The sequence below is a fragment of the Narcine bancroftii genome, chromosome 8 (genome assembly GCF_036971445.1).
Source record: "Narcine bancroftii isolate sNarBan1 chromosome 8, sNarBan1.hap1, whole genome shotgun sequence".
Taxonomy (NCBI): domain Eukaryota; kingdom Metazoa; phylum Chordata; class Chondrichthyes; order Torpediniformes; family Narcinidae; genus Narcine; species Narcine bancroftii.
This window is the reverse complement of record NC_091476.1, coordinates 21,448,849-21,469,822: the sequence shown is the minus strand read 5'-3', so window position 1 is coordinate 21,469,822 and position 20,974 is coordinate 21,448,849. Positions and strand designations below refer to the sequence as shown.

At 38.8% G+C, this 20,974-nt stretch overlaps 1 protein-coding gene across 1 annotated transcript in view; it reads left to right on the top strand.

Moving 5' to 3' along the window:
* Window positions 1-16,312: 16,312 nt before the first annotated feature.
* frmpd3 (FERM and PDZ domain containing 3) overlaps window positions 16,313-20,974 on the top strand; it is a 127,196-nt gene continuing 122,534 nt past the window's right edge. Inside the window, exon 1 of the mRNA XM_069893104.1 lies at window positions 16,313-16,418. The gene's annotated coding sequence lies outside the window, so the exon portion shown is untranslated. The remainder of the gene's footprint in view (window positions 16,419-20,974) is intronic.

Here is a 20,974-nt window from a genome sequence, read left to right as displayed (position 1 = left end):
ACCTGTTCAACCTTTTCTTAAATAATACAATTGACTCCGCCACCACTATTTCTCCCGGAAGCTCATTCCACACGGCTACCACTCTCTGAGTAAAGAAGTTCCCCCTCATGTTACCTCTAAACCTCTGCCCCTTAATTCTTAACTCATGTCCTCTTGTTTTAATCTTTCCTCCTCTTAACGGAAATAGTCTATCCACATCCACTCTGTCTATCCCTTTCATAATCTTAAATACTTCTATCAAATCCCCTCTCAACCTTCTACGCTCCAAAGAATAAAGACCTAATCTGTCCAATCTCTCCCTATACTCTAGATGCTTAAATCCAGGTAACATTCTGGTAAACCTTCTCTGCACTCTCTCCACTCTGTTTATATCCTTCCTATAATTAGGCGACCAGAACTTCACACAGAACTCCAAATTAGGCCGCACCAACGTCTTATACAATCTCAACATCACCTCCCAACTCCTATATTCCATGCAATGATTGATAAAGGCCAGCATACTAAAAGCCTTCTTCACCACCCTATTCACGTGAGTTTCTACCTTCAGGGAACGATGTACCGTTACTCCTAAATCTTTCTGCTCTTCTGTATTCATCAATGCTCTCCCATTTACCACGTATGTCCTATTCTGATTCTTCTTACCAAAATGAAGCACCTCACACTTATCAGCATTAAATTCCATCTGCCATTTTTCAGCCCACTTTTCTAAGCAGCCCAAATCCCTCTGCAATCCTTGAAAACCTTCTTCATTATCCACTATTCCACCTATCTTAGTATCGTCTGCATATTTACTAATCCAATTCACCACCCCATCATCTAGATCATTAATGTATATAACGAACAACAATGGGCCCAATACAGATCCTTGAGGCACATCACTGGTCACCGGCCTCCAACCTGACAGACAATTATCCACTACCACTCTCTGGCCTCGCCCTTTCAGCCAATGTTCAATCCATTTGACTATCTCAAAATTTATACCTAAAGACTACACCTTCCTAACTAACCTTCCATGTGGTACCTTATCGAAGGCCTTACTGAAGTCCATATAGATAACATCCACTGCGCTACCCTCATCCACATTCCTAGTCACCTCTTCAAAAAATTCAATCAGATTGGTCAAACATGACCTTCCTCCCACAAATCCATGTTGAGTGCTCCTGATCAGACCCTGTCTATCCAGATGTTTATAAGTACTATCTTTAAGAATTTTCTCCATTAATTTACCTACCACAGACCTCAAACTTACAGGCCGATAGTTGCCAGGCTTCCTCCTTGAACCCTTTTTAAATAACGGAACCACATGCGCAATGCGCCAATCCTCCGGCACTATCCCCATATCTAATGACATTTGGAAAATTACCGCCAGAGCCTCTGCTATTTCCTCCTTCACTTCTCTCAATGTCCTGGGGAAGATCTCGTCTGGTCCCAGAGACTTATCCACCTTTATATTCTTCAAAAGCCTTAAAACTACACCTTTTGTAATCTCTATATTCCCCATATTTACCCAATTTGCTTTTTTTATCTCACATCTCCCAATATCCTTCTCCTTAGTGAATACCAAAGAAAAGAAACTGTTCAATATCTCCCCCATTTCTCTAGGCTCCACACACAGTTTTCCGCTCTGATTTTCTAAGGGACCAATTTTGTCTCTAGCTTTCCTCTTACCATTAACATATTTGTAGAACTCTTTTGGATTAGTTTTCACCCTGCTTTCCATAGTTTCCTTGTACCTTCTTTTAGCTTTCCTAATTCCTCTCTTAAGATTCCTCTTACATTCAATGTATCTTTCAAACATCTCCTTAACTCCATGCTTCTTATATCTAATGTACGCCTCCCTTTTTCTTCGAACCAAGTTTCCAATATTCCTTGAAAACCATGGCTCTCTCAAACCTTTTGCCCCTCCTTTTAACCTAACAGGAACATAAAGCTTTTGCACTCTCAAAATCTTATCTTTAAAAGACTTCCATCTCTCTACTACATCCTGCCAATAAAACAAATTGTCCCAATGCACACCCTGCAAGTCCTTTCGCATCTCCTCAAATCTAGCTTTTCCCCAATCAAAAACCTCAACCCTTGGCCCTGACTTCTCTCTTTCCATAATGACATTGAAGCTGATGGCATTATGATCACTGGACCCGAAGTGCTCGCCAACACTAACCTCCGTCACTTGACCCATCCCATTTGCCAACAGTAGATCTAACACTGCTCCTTCTCTGGTCGGCACCTCTACATATTGTTGTAAAAAACTATCTTGCACACATTTCACAAACTCTAACCCATCCAGTCCTTTCACAGAATGTGTTTCCCAATCTATATGTGGAAAATTAAAATCTCCCATAATTACAACCCTGTACTTATCACAAATATCTACTATCTCCCTACAGATTTGCTCCTCTAGGTCTCGGTCCCCTCCGGGTGGTCTATAATACACCCCTACAAGTGTAACCTCTCCTTTCCTACTCCTCAGTTCCACCCAAATAGCCTCCGTGGAAGTGCCCTCTAATCTATCCTTCCTAGGCACCGCTGTAATATTTTCCCTGACAAGCAATGCAACCCCACCTCCTCTTGCCCTTCCGACTCTATCACACCTAAAACAACGAAACCCAGGGATATTCAGTTGCCAATCACATCCCTCCTGCAACCATGTCTCACTAATCGCTACCACATCATACTTCCAAGTATCAATCCACACCTTCAGCTCATCCACCTTTTTTACAATACTCCTGGCATTAAAATATATGAATTTCAGAGATTTCCCAATTTTTAATCCCTGTTTTCCCTCATCTTTAATAACAACATTATTTACTTTTCCTGCCAATTGCCCTTCATCTTCTTCCAGAGCATTTCCCTTCTCTATCACCTGCGCATCCATATTCAAATACTTACTACAAACTTTCTTTGTTTGCATTCTAACCTTCTCCTTACTGCTCTGTACTATTTTGTTCCCTTCCCCCAACCATTCTAGTTTAAAGGATCCTGAGTAGCCCTAGCAAATACCTCTGCCAGGATTCTGGTCCTCCTGGGATTTAAGTGTAACCCGACCTTACTGTACAGGTCACATCTCCCCCAAAAAAAGGTCCCAGTTATCAGGTCATTTTAGTTGCACACATTGTAAGGAAATTTTAGATGCAAACCAAGGGGTGAAACATGAAAGTCTGCAGATGCTGTGATTGTACTAAAAACACAGAAACACCGGAGGAACTCGGCAGGTCTCACAGTGTCCAAAGATATAGTACCGAAGTTTTAGGCATGAGCCCTTCTTCAAGGTATGAATAAAAAAAGCTGGCAGGTGCCTGAATAAAAAAGCTGGGAAAAGGAAAGCAAGGGCAGGAGGAGGAGCACAGACCATGGACAAAATGTGGCAATTGGACATGGATAGGAGAGGAAAGGTAAGATTTGATCAGAGGAGGGGGTAGCTCTGTGAATGCAGAGCTGAAGGAAAGGCGACATTCAATTTGAATGTGCAATGTGATATTGAAATATCAGCCACGACCCTTTTACGATTTACGATTAGTAAATAAACTCCCATTTGTTGCCAATGCACTTCTTAAAAAATGCCTCTGTTCATAATTTAAATATTGATGCAAATGAATCATTGTTGTACATTCTTTTGTTTTCTTCCATCACAATTTCCTGCCTATCTAGTTCCCATGTAGAGAAAAAATAGCAGACAAATTTGGGGAGCAGAATGATCTGTTTCCATTCTCCAAAATGAGTATTTATAATAATTTAACATTTTGAGTGCTCTCTCTCTTCTGTTGCCTTATCACATCAAACTTGGCTAAGAAATGAAAGCAAAACACCATAGAAATTGGAAATCTAAAATAAAATCTGAGAATAAAGGGAGTCCTCAGCAGGTCAGTCAATATCTGTGAAGAGAAAAACAAAAGCCTGCAGATGCTGTGATTGTAGAAAAACACAAAAATGCTGGAGGAACTCAGCAGGTCATGCAACATTCATGGGAGGTAAAGATATATAACCAACATTTTGGGCCTGAGCCCTTATTCAAGGTAGAGCTCAGGGCTGAAACATTAGTTATATATCTTTACCTCCCATGGATACTGTCTGACCTGCTGAGTTCCTCCAGCATTTTTGTGTTTTTATTAAAACGGAACAAGATCCTGCGGGGAATCACAGACTAGGATCAACGATGTTGCTGGAATTGCAAGAGGTGAAAGAGGAGAGAATAAGTAATATAACTATCTTTTTTTGCCAAGTCAAATATAATCTGACTAAATAATGTATACAGAAGTAAACTTTATTTTGGGAAGTAGGGGTGCATAATGTAATTTATTTAAAGGCAATTTTGCATCCAGTTTGCCTGAGAAAACAAGAAATGCATAATGCATTTACCTCCATTTACCTCCATTTGTCTGTATTTCTATATTCATTGTCTAACATGTTCATATTTTCCATATTTCATATGGCATTCAGCTTTTCAATTCCTTGCCAACTCTTGAAGCAATCCCATTCCCTTATTACTTCTTGGTAACCTGTTCTCTCTCACATAACCATCAATTCCCCCACCACCCGAACTCCAATTCTATTGTCATTCATGTTCACTCAAGGTATTTTACAGTGGCCAGTTAACCTACCAACCTGTGGATATTTGGGATAATGGGAGAAACCAGAGCACTAAAAAGAACCCATGTGGTCCTCAAAAATAGCACCCGAGCTCAGAATAAAACCGACCCTGAAGCAGTAATGCAGCTGTGGTAACTACTGCACCACCCTATTAACTTCCTTCAAACATTTCTGCCTTTTCAGAAGTAGGTTGGAGAATTATGCTGCCTTTTTGCCTGATTTCTCTCTAAAGTGCCCAATCCCTAATTCATTACATTGTCCCATTGTTCAATTTAAATGCCACAATTAACTCATCTTACAAGCTTCAAAGAATCAATCAGAACAAATACTTTATCTCAGCACTTTGCCTGTTCCTTTCCAATCGATTGCTGGCCAAGCTCACTCAGTTGTCTCAAAATTGCCATTTTTTTCTTGTATGAATTGATCATTCAAATCCCTACTTTAAAAGCAGAATTTTTGTTCATCCCAACTTCATCCAGATGGTACAAAGAGCAGTGCAACAGGCAAAATTTGTCTACCCCTTCTAGGAAAAAAAAACAAATATTTATTCACTCATAAAACAACCATGTTTTACTAACCTTGTTTTTTTTTTCCCTGAAGTTCTGCTATTTAAGAAACCAATCCTCAGATTTCTTTCTTTTTCCTTACTACCTGTTCTGGGAAGGGTTGTGGCTGTCATATGACAGCAAGGCCTCCTACCTAGTCAGAGGACACACGAGCTGCCAATCAAGGTTTGGTTCCACCCAACCCATTAATGCACACCTTGCTGCTGAATCCATGAAAATTATCTGGATTGCACTCTCTAGCCTGCCTATACTTGGCCTTAGGCCATTGGCCTAACCCTCCTGGCACCGAGCGATTGGATCCCTGTAAACGATCTTTGCCAACTTGGGACTACTTTGCTTCACTCCAGGTGTAAAAATGTGCTGGAAAATCTGTTGGTGAGATGTGCACTGTTAAAAGAGTTTAATTAGTGTTCCTTATAGCATTGAGCTGTGCCTGCACTGAGTCAAGAAGTGGTGGGGCAATGTTCTGATTTTTACTTTGATCATTGTATGTAACAGTTCATTGTGTGAGTGTATTTTGGTCCCATGTTATTTTCCTTATGTTTGTTATTAATTGTCTTCCCACAACTGCTCTAAATTGTGTGTAATGTGTGTGTATGCTGCATCAGTTGTCATTTCCCACTCTTGCTTTCTGTGAATAAAACACTTGCCCATCAAAACTGTGTTCAGAGTCCTTGCCTTTGAGACCTACCAAACCTGTTTCCTCACTCACAACACTAACCTCCTCTGATCTCAAATACAAGACCCACACTCAAATGTTGTGTTTGAGGAATATCACAAGATACAGGAGCAGAAATAAGCCCATTGAGTCTTCTCTGTCATTCTAATCATGAGCTGATCCTTGGCTTTCTCCCTGTAGCCCCTGATGCCCTAACTAATCAAATAATCTTGCCTTTAATTCACCCAGTGGCCTTGCTTTCACTGCCACCTGTGGCAACTAGTTCCTTAGACTTGCAACCAGCTGACTAAAGAAATTTTTCTGCCTGTGTTTTAAATTGATGCCTTTTTATTCTGTACTTCCCCTATGATGGGAAACATCCTTGCCACATCTACTCTGTCCAGGCCTTTCAGCATTTGAAATGACTCCATGAGGTCTACCCTCCTGTATGCCAACAAATACAGTCCAAGAGCTGACAAATGTTCCTCATATGCTAACCTTTTCATTCCTGGTATCATTGGAGTAAATCTTCTCTGAATCTTCTCCAACACCAGCACGTCTTCTCTCAAATAAGGTGCCTAAACTGCACAGCACCCCAAAGTATGGTCTCACCAGTGCCTAAAAGATTCTCAACATTACATCCCTGCTATTCCTCTAGAAATGAATGCTTACATTGCATTCTCTGCCTTCGCCACCAACTCAACCTGGAAGTTGACCTTTAGGGTATTCTGCACAAGGTCTCGAGTCTCTTTGCACCTCTGAATTTTGAATTTTCTCCCCATTTAAATAAAATAGTCTGCCTGTCTATTTCTTGTACTAAAGTGTATGACTGTACACTTTCCAGCATTGTATTTCATCTGGCACATCTTTGCTCATTCTCCTAATTTATCCACATCTCTCTGCAGCCTTTCTGTATCCCCAGCACCACCTGCCCTACCACCTATTATGGTATCATCTCCAAATTTACCACAAAGCCATCTATTCCATATCCCAAATCATTTATATACAACAAAAAAAGAAGCAGTCTCAACACCGGCCCCTGCAGAACACCACTGGTAACCGGTATCCAATTAAAATAGGATCCCTTCCCTCTCTGTTTCATGCCAATCAGCCAATATTACCATGCTAGTAATCTTCCTGCAATTCCATGGGCTCTCATCTTGTTTAACAGCCTTATGTGTGGCACCTTGCCGAAGGCCTTTTGAAAGTCCAAATACACAACATCCACTGTATTTCCTCTGTCTATCCTATTTGTGATCTCTTCAAAGAATTTCAATAATTTGTCAGGCATAATTTTCCTATCAGGAAGCCATGCTGACTTGGGCCTAACTTTTCATGCACCTGCACATTGTCTGTAACTTCATGCATGAAAATCAACTCCAACAGTTTCCCAACAACTGACAATGGGCAAATAGGTCTATCTAACTGCTGCCTCCCTTCCTTCTTAAACAGTGGAGTGACATTCCAGTCTACCGGAACCATGCCAGAATCCATTGATTCCTGGAAGATTATTGTCAAAGCCTCCACAATCTCTACAGCGAACTCCTTTAGAACTCGAGGGTGCATTCCATCCAGTCTGGAAGACTTGTTACCTTTAAACCATTTAGCTTCCCAAGTAGCTTCTTTCCTGTGATCTTGACCAAACTTGCTTCTCTTCCCAGAGGCCTATAAGAATCTGGTATACTACTAATGTCTTCCACAGTGAGGATTCATCTGCCACCTCCTTGTCTCCCATTACAATTTCTCCAGCATCATTTTCTATCGGTCCCATGTTTACTTTTGTCACTCTTTTACTTGTATATTTAGAAAAGCTTTTAGTGTCCTAAGTTTTTAAAACCTTCCCAGTCCTCTATTCCCCACTCATTTTTGCTCCCTTGCAGACCCTCTCTTTTACTTTTACTTTGGTTTTAACTTCCCTCATCAGCCACAAATGTCTCATTTTTCCATTCACAATTTTCTTTGTCTTTAGTATCCTGCACTTTTACAATTTCTGACAGAACCTCCAGCCACTGCTGATCTCCCCATAAATGTGCTTTTTCAATTGACTTCGACCAGTTCCTCTCTTATGCAACTATAACTTCTTTTACTCCTACTGAAATACCAACACTTCAGAACTTAGCCTCTTCAAATTTCAAAGTGAACTCCATCATGTAGCAATCACTGTCTCCTAAGGATCCCTTTACCTTAAGCTCTTTAATCATTGCATAGCAACCCAATCCATAACAACCAATTCCTGGTGGGTTCAACAAGCTGCTCCAAAAAGCCACCCTGTAGACATTCCACACTCTCTCTCTCTCTCTCTTGAGATTTCGTACTTACTTGACTTTCCCAATCTAATTTCATGTTAAAATCCTTTTTTTTTTAATTTTTCACACCATAAATCACATTAACCATGGTACACACTTTTTCCTTTTCACACATATACAGTGCCATTTTCTCACCCCCCCCCCCTCCCTCCTCCCATCCCACCCTCCCTACCTCCCCCCTCCCGTCCATTTAAGGTATACAATCTAGGATACATTACATGTTAAAATCCTTCATGATGATCATTACATTGTCCTTCTGACATGCCTTATCTATTTCCAGTTGCATTTTATAGTCCACAACATGGGCTGTTTGAAGACCTGTATATAACTGCCATTAGGGTCTTTTACCATTCTTTAACTCAACCCATAACAATTCAACCTCTTCTGATCCTTTTGACGCTTCTTACCAATGATTTAATATTGTTGCTTGCCAGCAGAACCATGCCTCCCCCTCTGCTTACTGCCCTAACTTTCAATACATTGTATCCTTGGACGTTTAGCTCCCCTCCTTTAACCATGTCCCCTAAACATCATACCCTCCAATATGTCGCTGTTCATACACTTTGTTTCTAATGCTTCATGCATTTAAGTTTCAAATCTTCAGACTAGTGTCATCCTTCCAGCTACAATTCTGTCTCATGGTAACTCTCAACTTCCCAACCTTAGGATCATTCCTGACTGCTTGTTGATTTTTCTCACCTCACAGTTTACTGCTCAAAGTAGTATTCTGGAAATCACCCAAACTTCGTTCTCAGAAGAGACACCATCTACTTTCTCTCCGTCCACAGGAGCAGGCAACAGGTATTGCTGTTGTTTGTAGCTAAGGAGGACTACTTTCCAAACAAGAGAATGTGACTCCAATGAGCACGATTCTTCATCGGTTTGTTTCACTCTCTCTGAGTGCCAATGAATATTATTATCACCCCACTCCACCACATGACCAACATTCAATAGCAATACTCACCAGATACAAGAAAAGTATCTGGAGCTTTATGGTGTGTTACAAGAGCTGGCTACACTTACTAAGGTAAGTGCCAACAGCTGCAAGAGCTTGCAACATATGAACAGAAAATGCCCATTTAAATGTCAAGCTATGGTGTTCTGTGGCTCACTGAATGCAAGTTCTCCCTCGATGCAATTTTCACAAAGAGCTTTTTCCGCCATTAAAAGGTAGTGAAATATTTCTAGCCTTTTCTCTCTGTCCTCTCAAAACTGCCAAACTTTCAACACCTGAATTAAATCATAATTTCAGCTTTGTACTTAAGGGAGTACAGATTTAAGCAACTGGTTCACTTGACTTCACTTTCTTCAGTGATTTAATAGTTATAGATCAATAATCTACAAGTAATTGAAGTTCATTACTTAATAAGAAGCAGTATGTTTTATTTTTCTTTCCAGCACCATAACCTATTTAGTTCCCAGTTTAAAATATTAAAACAAATCTTAGGTTGATGCGCATTAATGCATTTTAAAAGCAAATTTGTCCAGAGTACTGCATGGAGGGATGTAAAATATAGAAAGACCCAAACTTCACTTGCAAGAACTGTACATTTTAACGAAATAAATGTTAGCCTGCCAATTAGCACTAGAGACTCTGCAATCACATGGTTAACATCTGCAACATAATTTACCACTTAATAAATTGTAAGTATTGTAACCTCAAAATATATAATTCTCTCTTCATTTTAGTTAACCATCTGTATTTTCATCGTATAGAAAGCAGTATTAGATTGTATGGAAGCAAGGGAAGAGGGGTTTTTGAAATGTTTGAGAGGAAATGACCTTAATTTATCTCAGTAGACACAGTAGACAGAGACACCATGAATTAACAGGTCGTACATGGACATTGGTTCAGACTGATTTGTTTCTGAGTGGAAGGAATGAGCTGCTTAAAGAAATTGACAAAACCTCGACGTGTAAGGAAATAGAAAACATTCCAATTTATTTCAATTGTGAAATAATTAATGTGGCAGCTGGGAAAATGAGAAAGATAAAATTTTTTAAAAAACACAGAAGAAAATGAAGCTTTTCACAAACCAATAGAACAATGCAACTAAGTAAATAATTAAAACAATTAGAAACCCAATAGTTTTATTAACAAAAGGATTTAACGTTGCTGGAATTGAGCTTGTGTGTATGAAAATCCAGCTGGATACATATTAGCAAAATGTTAGAGATCAATGCTGTTATTAACATAAAAATATACAAACATAATCTATATAAATGACGTGTTGGGATGATGAAAAGTAATTCTTAATGGAAACCTCAGAACAGGAATAGAAATTATAAGTTACAAATGTTAGGACAAGGAAATTTGTAAAAAGAAGAAAAAGAGCAAGACATAATTTTAATCATATGGGAAATGTATGTCAAAATGTCCAATTAATGGCAATCTCTAATTCCTCTGGTAATAGTGAATTTCTTGGACTGCAACAATCTGTGCAATGGAAGTAGCCCAGAGTACAATGTATGCAGAAAGTCTCCAAGTTTTAATGCAACAATGATCAAGGATGATAATATTAGATGAAGCTCAGGGCTACATTTGCAGAATTAGGGGTAAGGGTTAATATTGAACTTAAGCGGTCTGGACCTGTAGTTTGTTAATTTTTAGAAGAATAAGAGGCCATTCTCATTGAACAATACAAAATTCTTTCAGCAAGAAACAGATGGACATTAATGTTTCTTCTGGGTTTGTTGCCTAAAAACTCAAAATAAATGAAGCCAATTTAGGATAGGGATGAGAAACAGATAATGTTTTGGTCAAAGATTTGCCTAGAAATTGGCAAAATGTTTCTGTGCTTTGTGATTCAATCCCACTGGTGTAAAATTTTCATTTTTTTTTCCCCCATTTGTCTTATCCACCAACACATATGAGCCTGGTCATGCATACTTGTGGTGTGCTGTTAGACAGAAATAGACACACACAAGGTAAAAACAGAACAACAGGCTTTAATCCACAAAGGCTTCCACAGAGCCAGGCTGGCTGTGGCTGCAGCAACTCAGTGTGAGGCCTCGGGAGGCCGGCGCAGGCTGATATCCCGGAGTGTGATTGACACCCAACCGGGTGGGGCTTGATCCAGTCAGGCCCACTGATTGGCAGATGGCCAGGTGTTGTCCTGTCCCCTTACACTCCTGCAGGTACAGAGGTTGCCCCCTCCAGTAGGCCGGTGGTGTACCACCACAATACTGGCATCCAACAGCGAGGGCTGGGTGATGACCTGGACCAAGAGAGGTCTACAGGTAGCATGGCTACTCTTACAGGAACAAGCCTTTGCAATGCTTGAGGTCTGTTTTGTCATTATTTAAAAGGAACTTGCTTAACAATATCTTAGTCTGTAGAGTAAGTCACTAGGAATTTTCATGTTTGTGGTCTTCTGGTAATAAACATAAATTTTGCAGTGTATCTCTTCCATGCCCCCCCCCCCCACCCCATTTCCCATCCTAGTTGCAATATTCATCCCCACTACTAATCCACTGCCACACTCCCTTATTGACATCGCCCTAATCTACATTGCAGCATCCACCACTGCCTAACCTCTTTCACAAACCTTGACTGCAAACTTCCACTATTTTTCTGTCTAAATATGCACTATCCCAACTTACAGGCCCTGGTTACCAATTAAGATCATTCCACATCCTCTACCTTTTACCAAACTAATGTTGCCTGACCTCCCAATTCAATCACTTACAAGATCAAATAACCTTGTGACCTATTGAATCCAAAGGAAGATGGAAAATATCTTGCTATTCCTTTTACAAGTAACCACCAACTTCAACCAGGTCCTTTTCTCTGCCCCTTGTGGCAGCTTTGTAGCATTTAGGTCAGATGCAAACTCATCACTGTTCAAAATTTGAAGATGGTATCAAATTGAGGAGGACTGGAAACTAACTCAAGGACATAAATTAACAAAATGGGCAATAATCAGAAAACCACATTCAATGTAGATAAATATGAAATGTTTTATTTTGGTAGGAAGATTATGGATGACATTTAGTTTTGCATGGTGCCAATCAAGATGAAATGGAAGAAAAAAAGGAATTTTAGATTTAGTACAATGTAGATACATACATAACTTTATGGTTAAATTAGTTTTACTTTACCTTATGCTCTTATTTCAATATTAATGGCTTATGGAGTGGGATATCTATTATTGACAAACATGGAAACCATTTTGCACACAAACATCACTGATTAGAATAACCAATCTTGATTAGCGGCAGAATGTTACCTAGGGCAATGGCTACTTGAATGTTTACTATCCAACTGACACACAAATGGGTAGAACAGAGATTTGGTCATACATCTCACATCAAGGATGGTGCATCCAAGAATATGATGCTGTCTCAGTACTCTAACAAAGCACTTTTAGATCATGAGATCACATCATAAATAAAGGTTCATTTCAATATTGCTATAAGACTGATACTAGAAGATTTAATCTGGCGTAATAAAAGATTACAGTTAAATAAAACAATACTAAATTAAGTGTATGTTAGTTTAGAAGTTCTGTATATTTAAAGTTCTTCCTTTATATTCAAATATCCCACCTTAAATTTTTTTCATTGTCATAATGGGAGTCACTATTTTGGAGGATCTTTCTTGGATCAACACACAAATGTTATCATGAAGAAAGCACGTCAGCGCTTCTACTTTCCCAGGAGTTTTGAATGATGTCAACTTCTGCAGATATATAGTGGAAAGCGTACTGACCAGCTACATCAAGGCCTGGTATGGGGCACCAATGCCTCTAAGCGGAAAACCCTGAAAAAGGTAATGGATGAAGCCCAGTATATCACAGGCAAAACTCTCCCCACATTGAGAACATCTAGAGGGAACATTGCTGTCAGAGAGCATCAACAATCAAGGATCCACACCACCCAGCACATGCTCTGTTCTCGTAGCTGCCATCAGGTAAGAGGTACAGGTGCCTCAAGACTTGTGCCACCAGGATCAGGAACAGTTTCTACCCTTCCACCATCAGGCTCCGAAACAACGAATTCATCTAGAGACTAAGTTAATGATTCTTTGCACATTATTTATTATTGAATATTTATTTTCTGCATTGCATAGTTTGTTTACATTTCTCTTTTTTGCATGTACTTTTTCTTGAGTTTAATTTTTTTGTTATACTGATCAGTAGAAATTCTGCCTGCCCCACAGGTATAATTATCTCAGGGTGGTATGTGATGTCATGATTGTACTCTGATAATAGATGTGAATTTTGATCTTGGAAGTATATCAAGAGATTGAAACAATGACAAAGACAGTTTTTGTTCTTTCCCCATGGAGAATTATCATGATAAATGAAAAAAAAACATTTATTGTAACATATAAATCAGATCACAGAAATTGATGAAGGAATGACATGGTTGGTGTCTGTTATGCAGTCCAGATTATGTTGAAATACAGTCTTCAAGTCAATAAAGTAACATTGAAACTCTTACAACAAACACAAATGGAAAAATATTGCTTTGTGCCCAAAGCAAGCCACTTAAAGTTCAGTACTCCTTGAAAGTAGTTTGTAATTGAATCCCCAGTCTTGCAATTCAGATGCCGCAAGGACAGATGTATAACAAGGCATTAATGAAGATGCGTGGGTTCTAGAGAAACTGGATGTAAGCAAATCTAAATGAGGTGTGACTTGTGTAATGCTGTCAATTTTACATTTTTGCTAATATGACATACACTGTGTTATTTGACAAGACACATGCCTAAAGTAATTGTCCATGACAAGTGATGTTCAATGTTGTTATACTACTGAAAGAACTGTCTATTGTACTCTTGCATATCACTCGCAGAGGATATTGAGCTCTTGTGTATCAGTCATCATTATGCAGTCTGAGCCATGAGTTGTTTTTTGTCGTACGTGGTTCCCTGCTGCTTCTGTTCCCCACTGCATTGATGTCAGCATGAGAGAAGCTCGCAAGGATTTTAGCAAGTTAGTGCATGAGTATTATACAGCACAAGTAAAGCTTTGAATATAAATCATGTCTAAATCGATACAGCAAATTATTTTGAGATACTGAGCATGCATCATCAAGGCTGTGGAACTAGTCCATAGATGAGTGAAGAGGGGCAGGAATTCTTCATTGAAGGTCACAGATTCAGCTATTTGTGAGGTCAGTTTTAGCATCATATCCTATTTATATCCCATTGCTAGATTCTTCATCATCATTATTTCATTAAAAAAATTATGGTTAATAAATATTTGAAGTTGTACCTTGCAATTTTACCTCATTATCACGACTTTATATTTCAGCTCCATTGTCAATATGCTGATGTGTTTCCACGACTTGCACTGTATTTTGCTGCAATGTTAACCTTTCAGAATTCATCTCCTGTTCATCATTTACTGTTTTCCTTTACACTATTTCTGTTTTTGCAACAAAATTGCTTGCCTAAAATCCCCATCATTAATATGTGAAAGTGCTAACTCGTACTTCATCAGGATTGACAAGATAAATTCATTCACTAACTCAGCAGTTAGTGAATATGTCAGAAAACCCTGAGCTGACGACTGTTCCCAATGTTCGAGTCACTTCACTACTTGGCAACATTGCAACCAGCTGGGATTCAATCAACCCTTTCAGTCCTCTGCTCTTGCTGTCCATGGTAGCATGTGTAGGAGTACTTTTAAGTTCCAATTTTTTTTCTTTTCCTAAATTTGAAACCTTCACAGGGAATTGATCACCCTCTCAGGTCTGCTGTTATTTTTCATGTGTCCTCCAAGATGGACAGCATGCACAAGTCAATGTGGTAGTATTGAAAGTCTCTCAGATATGGATGGAAAACTATTGTTTGGTGACTGAAGCAAACTATTTGAATCCTAGGCCATCATGAAATGATTTTGCAATACAAGTGTGGGAATAACAGATGGCATTAAAACAGATAGATGAATGGATGAAAAATAAAAAAAGCCAAATATTGTTAAATGGTGGGAGACTAAATGGGGTCAGTGTTCAGAGGGACCTGAATGTCAATGTGCATGAGCCACTGAAAGTTAATATGCAGGTACAGCAAGCAATTAGGAAGGCAAATAGATTGCTGGACAATTGCAAGAAGATTTAAGTAAAAGAGTAGAAATGTATACAGTATAAATGATACTGAATGCTGGTAACTGTGCATTTGAAAGAGTGTACCACAGGTCTGGTCCCCCTGCTTAAGTAAGACATGTTCTCCTTAGATGAAGCAAAGGTTTAGCAGATTGATTACTGGAAGGTGGATTTGTTGTATGAGAAGTGATTAAACAAATTAAGCTCGTACTGCCTTGCATTTAAATGAATGGGTGGTGATTTCATTCAATGGTAGATTTGTAGGGTTTTCATCACAGAAATGGGCCACTTTCCCAAACTTTTCCATGCTAAGATGCCAATCCCCAGGTATCCCATTTGCCTGCATTTGGACTATATTACTCTAAGCCTTCCTTATCGATGTACCTGTCTGTGTCTTTTAAACACTGTAATTGTACCTGTCTCCACCACCTCCTTGGACAGCTGATTCTGTATACTCGCCACACTTCATGTGGGAAAAGTTTGGCCTTAAAATTTTTCCCCTCCCACCCTCAACTTATCCTCTCTAATTTTAAATTTACCTTCCTTGGGGAAAAAGCCTATGACTATCTACCCCTATTCAAAACATGAGCGAGTGAAGGGGATGTCTAACAGCTTAATGCTACAGGCACAATAGAAGAGCAGGAGGAGGGGCTGAGGCTTATCTTGTTGATGAGGGAAGACATAGCAACAGTGCTAATGGAGAATATTCATCCTGTGAAGCTACATGAGTAGAAACAAACAAGAGGAGGATGATCACTTTCTTCAGGTTCTATTACAGGCTCCAATAGAATGGGAATTGGATGAGATGATGTTTTGGGATATTGCAGATAGCTGTAAGAATAATAGGGTAGTATTACTGGTAAATTGTAACATTCCTAACATTGACTATAATGCCAACAGTACAACGGTGCTGGACAGGGTGAAATGTGTGTGTCAAAGAGAACTTTCTCAATCAATAATATTGAGTGCCTTACTGAGAGGGCTCAACTCTGGACCTCCTCTTCAGGATGCAATAGTGTAGGCAACTGAGGTGACTGTCATGGTGATGTCATAGAGTCATATTCATAAGTACAGATATGTACAAATGCACTGAAATTCTGACTTACTGCAGCCAAACAAGTACATAAGCAACAACATTACAATAAATTAAATGACAACAATATATTCCATGTTCTTATAGTCCTAAAATAGGGGAAAAGCTGATTTTAGAACAATTAGATTGGAACTAGCAAAAGTTCATGTTTGCAGGTAAGGGGACAGCTGAAATATGGGATACATTTAAAGGTGAGTTAGTAAGAATTCAGGTGCCTCATGTTCCTGTTAATGTGAAGGCTGGTAAGCTCAAGGAACACTATTTGACATGGGATATAGATGGTCTGGTCAGGGAAAAGAAGAGGGGATCCCTTGATGAGTACAAGAAGGGTAGGAATATATTTAAGAAGCCAATCAGAACAAGTCATTGAATGGGGCTAGCAAACAAGATAAAGGAAAAACCAAGAGATTTTATAGGTATATTAAAAGGATGGCTAGGAAGAGAATTGTTCCCATTAAAGATCTATGTTTTGCATGGAGCCCCAGGACATGAGATTTTAAATAAATCCTTCTCAATTTTTACTGTGGAGATCACAGAAGCCAAAGAATTGAAGGAAACAGTAGTGAGGTCCTAAACCATGTGAGACATACCAGGCAGCCTTGAAGTGTACTAAAGTAGCCAAATCCCCGGGGGCCAGAGGAAGTCCATCCTTACACTTCGTATGAAACTGGGGAATAAATTTCAGAGGCACTTTCTGAGATATTTACAGCATCTTTGACCTCAGGGGAATCGCCAGAAGACTGGAGGGTGGCTAATGTTGTCCCATTATTGAAAAGGCAGCAAGGACAAACCAGAGAACTACAGGCCAGTGAGCTTGATGTCAGTGGTCAGAAAATTGCTGAAGAGGATGCTGAGGAGAGAATCTATCAGCAATTGGAAAGGGACTGATTGGAGGTAGTCAATTTCATCCCTCTCAAATCTGATAGTTGTTTGAAAAGGCAATGAATAGAGCTGATGAGGGGAGGGCAGTGAGTGTGGCAAATACGCACTTTAGCAAGGCTTTTGACAAGGTTCTGCATGCCAGGTTAGTCTGGAAGGTTAGATCACTGGGGACCTACTGGATTCAAAATTGGCTTGCCGGAAAAATTTAGAAGGTATGATTGGAGGGATTTTCCCCTGATGGAGACCTGTGATCATTGGTGAGTTGCGGGGGTCGAGGGTGAGTTCGCTGTAGTTTGCCATTTTCATTAACAATTTGAACGAAAATGTAGTTAACAATTAGAATATTTGCAAATTATACAAAAAGTGGACTGTGAAGAGGATATTTAAATTTTCAACTGGATCTAGATCAGTTGAGAATGTTGGCCAAGGAGAGGCAAATGGAATTCAATACTGACAAGTGTGGGGTGAATCAAGGATAAGACTTGCAAGGTGAATGACAGGATTCTAGTGTGTGTAGCTGAGTAGAGAGACCTAACAGTACAGGTGCTTAGTTCCTAGAAGGTGGTTGTAATGCGCGTCGAAAGAACCAAAGACTTGTTGATCCAAACCAAGGCTTTTATTAACTAAAAGACTGGAGCATATCACAAGTAGGTCGAACAGTCCTGAATGACCTGGTCTGGCTAGGAGCAATCCTTTAAAACCTGCCACTAGGTGTGGCTACACTCTCAGCCAATCACAGTCATCCTACACTACCATCTGTACATATGTACATATACACTTTGGTGATAGAATCTGTACTATCACAAGGGTGAAAAGGCATCTGTCACACTTGATTTTGAGTACAAAAATTGGGAGTTTATGATACAGCTGTACAAGGTTTTGGTGAGACCACATTTAGAGTGATGTGCATACTTGTGGTTTCCTAGTTATATGAAGAACATCAATAAATTGGAAGGAATGTAGAGAATATTCACTAGGATATTGACAGAACTAGAGGTTGGATAGGCTGGGCTTTTATTCCATACTGCATAGGGGCGTCAGGAGTGATCTTATAGATATTCTGATGTTCAGATTTATGCTTGGAAGGACTTAGAAGCATATGGACAAAATACTGGCAAATGGGACTACCCATAATGTCAATTTGTTTGGCATTAAAGGTTTGGTCCTCAGAGACTGATTGGCATGTCTAGAATCAGGGGTCATAATCTCAAAATAAAAAGTCAGCTAATCAGAATAGAGGCAATAATTTTTTCCATAGAAGGTGGTGAATATTTAGAATTCAACACATTGTAGAGGCTTAGTTGCTGATTATATTCAAGGCAAAGGTTGAAAGATTTCTTTTAGTTATTCACGGAATTAAGTGATACAAGTTTAATGAACAAGTGGCACGGAGGTAGAAGATCTGCAGTAACTATTAAATGTGGAGCAGTCACAAATGATTGAGTGGCTACTCCTATATCTATTTCTTGTGGGTAGTTAAACTTTGTATCAAAACTTGTTAAGAAAAATGCATTGGTTGCAGAAAGTATGTGCATCAGCAGATCTTAATGGGGTGTGAACATTGTTGTGCTGTCAAATTAACATTTTGTTATTATGACAACCATCTTTTCAAATAGCAATGTGGGTCCAAAGTTGGCAACAGATGTTGTTGAATGTTAAATACAATCTGCTGGAAGAAATCAGTGGGTCAAGTTGCATTAGTAGGAGGAAAAGAGTGGGCAATGTTTGGGGCCAAACCCCTTTATGTCATAAGGGGACTAGACAATGTTTTATATACAAATATTTTTGGCATTTTTTTTAAATCATGCATATTATTGCAGCAAAGCATCTTAGGAACATTCAACATCTTGAGCTTGCTCTGCCAATTGGACTGGAGCAGGTACACTTCGTATCTAGTCTGGGGATGTCGAGAAGGGGTTAATGTTGGAATACGGAGAAGTTAGTGTGGTGTTATAACATTAGTGCAAAGCTAAGTTAAATTGACAAATCTCACGGTGCTGTTAATGGAAATGTTTGAATAGGATAATTGACAAAATGAGTCAATTCATTATTTGGATTATATTAAGATTCAGGACTAGATGCCAAGAAATATTGGAGGAGAGAAGGATGAATAGAAGTAAGCAGTTTCTACAGATTTGTTTGTAAAACCTTAATTTTAACTTATTTTAGAAATATTTCTTTCATTCTGATGGTAGATTACAGCTTGAAACATCGATGCAGGAACAAAACATTTTCAGCTCCCTCTTATTAAAAAAGATAGCAATTATTTCTTGAGAATTGGTTCGCAATTCCAAATGGAAAATGATGAATGGCATGTGATTTCAAACAATACTTCATGGTTCATACGGTCAGCTTTAAGACCCAGTTGGAAGAGTGTCATGGAGAGCAAACAATGGTCTCCAAATAGTGTTAATCATAGCCAGTTGGACTCTATTGACACAAATGTTTGTTTGATTATTTGATGTGATTTCAGGTCAGCGGCTAACAAAAACTTATTTCTTCAGTACTGTGTGATAGTTAATAGCTGACGTTATAATAATATTTTTTAATCATCATAGATCTCTGGTGTGTAAAGAATAAGTAGAATGTTCTCTCATTTTTTGGTGCACACACAGCTTCAGGCAAAAAGGGAGTCTCTACTTTCAATAACTAGCACGCCTTGATCAGTACTGGAATATCCTTGGGGTTGAACAGAGTAAATGGGGAAAATCCTAAGGTTAAAGAAAGAAGAAATCACAAACAAAATAAAGAACCTTGCATGCAAATTAAATGAAATTTCCCCATTAAATATTACTTGACTTAAAATGTTAATACATGACAACAATTTGCATAAGCTAAACAAGCATTTCTTCAAGAAGTGAGGTAAAGGATGATCTAATTGGAGTATTCATGATAATTAAAGATTAAAAGCTTCCGGATGGAGAGAAATAATTTCTCAAGTGCTAAAGTCTAATCCAAGTGTCATACTCCAAAAGATACTAAGAGCTTAGTTCAAGGACAATATCTGAAAATCCAGTGACATTGGAAATCTAGACTGTTTCCCCAAAAAAACCTGCTGATGCCAGGACAGTTGAAAAATTCAAAACTTAGATTTACCATTTCACCTCATCCTTTTAAATCTATAAAGGATAGACAACTATAGGTTTAAATTAGAGGCCAGTGAGGGCACAATATTGGAGTCACAATATATTTACTGAAAGATATACACTGCTCCTTTTGAGAAAAAATTTGTTCTCTTTCAGATTATAAAACCTGTTGAGGCAGTATCAATTCAAACTTTCAGAAACATGACAAATTGGTTTTAAATGGACAAGGGATTAAAGTGATAGGACAAATTAGGGATGTTCGATTAAAGATACGAAGTGTACCTGCTCCAGTCCAATTGGCAGAGCAAGCTCAAGATGTTGAATGTTCCTAAGATGCTTTGCTGCAATATATGCATGATTTTTTTTTTAAATATGCTAAAAATATTGTATATAAAACATTGACTAGTCCCCTTATGACATAAGGTATCAAGTGACATAAATGGCAATTTGAATCTCCATTTTTATGATTTTTAAGTCTCAATGCTATCAGAACTAGACCATAGAATGGTGATAAGAATCTCCAGGCTAAAGAATATCTGACAATTTTCATAAGCTGGCAGCATGACGAAACCCTACGAAAGCATCCCAAATTAAACAGAAAATGAATGCATTTTGAACATCAATTGTCCAAGCTTTGAAGTTTGCATGTTATGCTTTGTATTTACTAACTGTAAATACATCATCAAGGGAAGCTACTGTGAGAAGTGAATGTATAAACAGAAATGAAATCAGTATTATCTCCA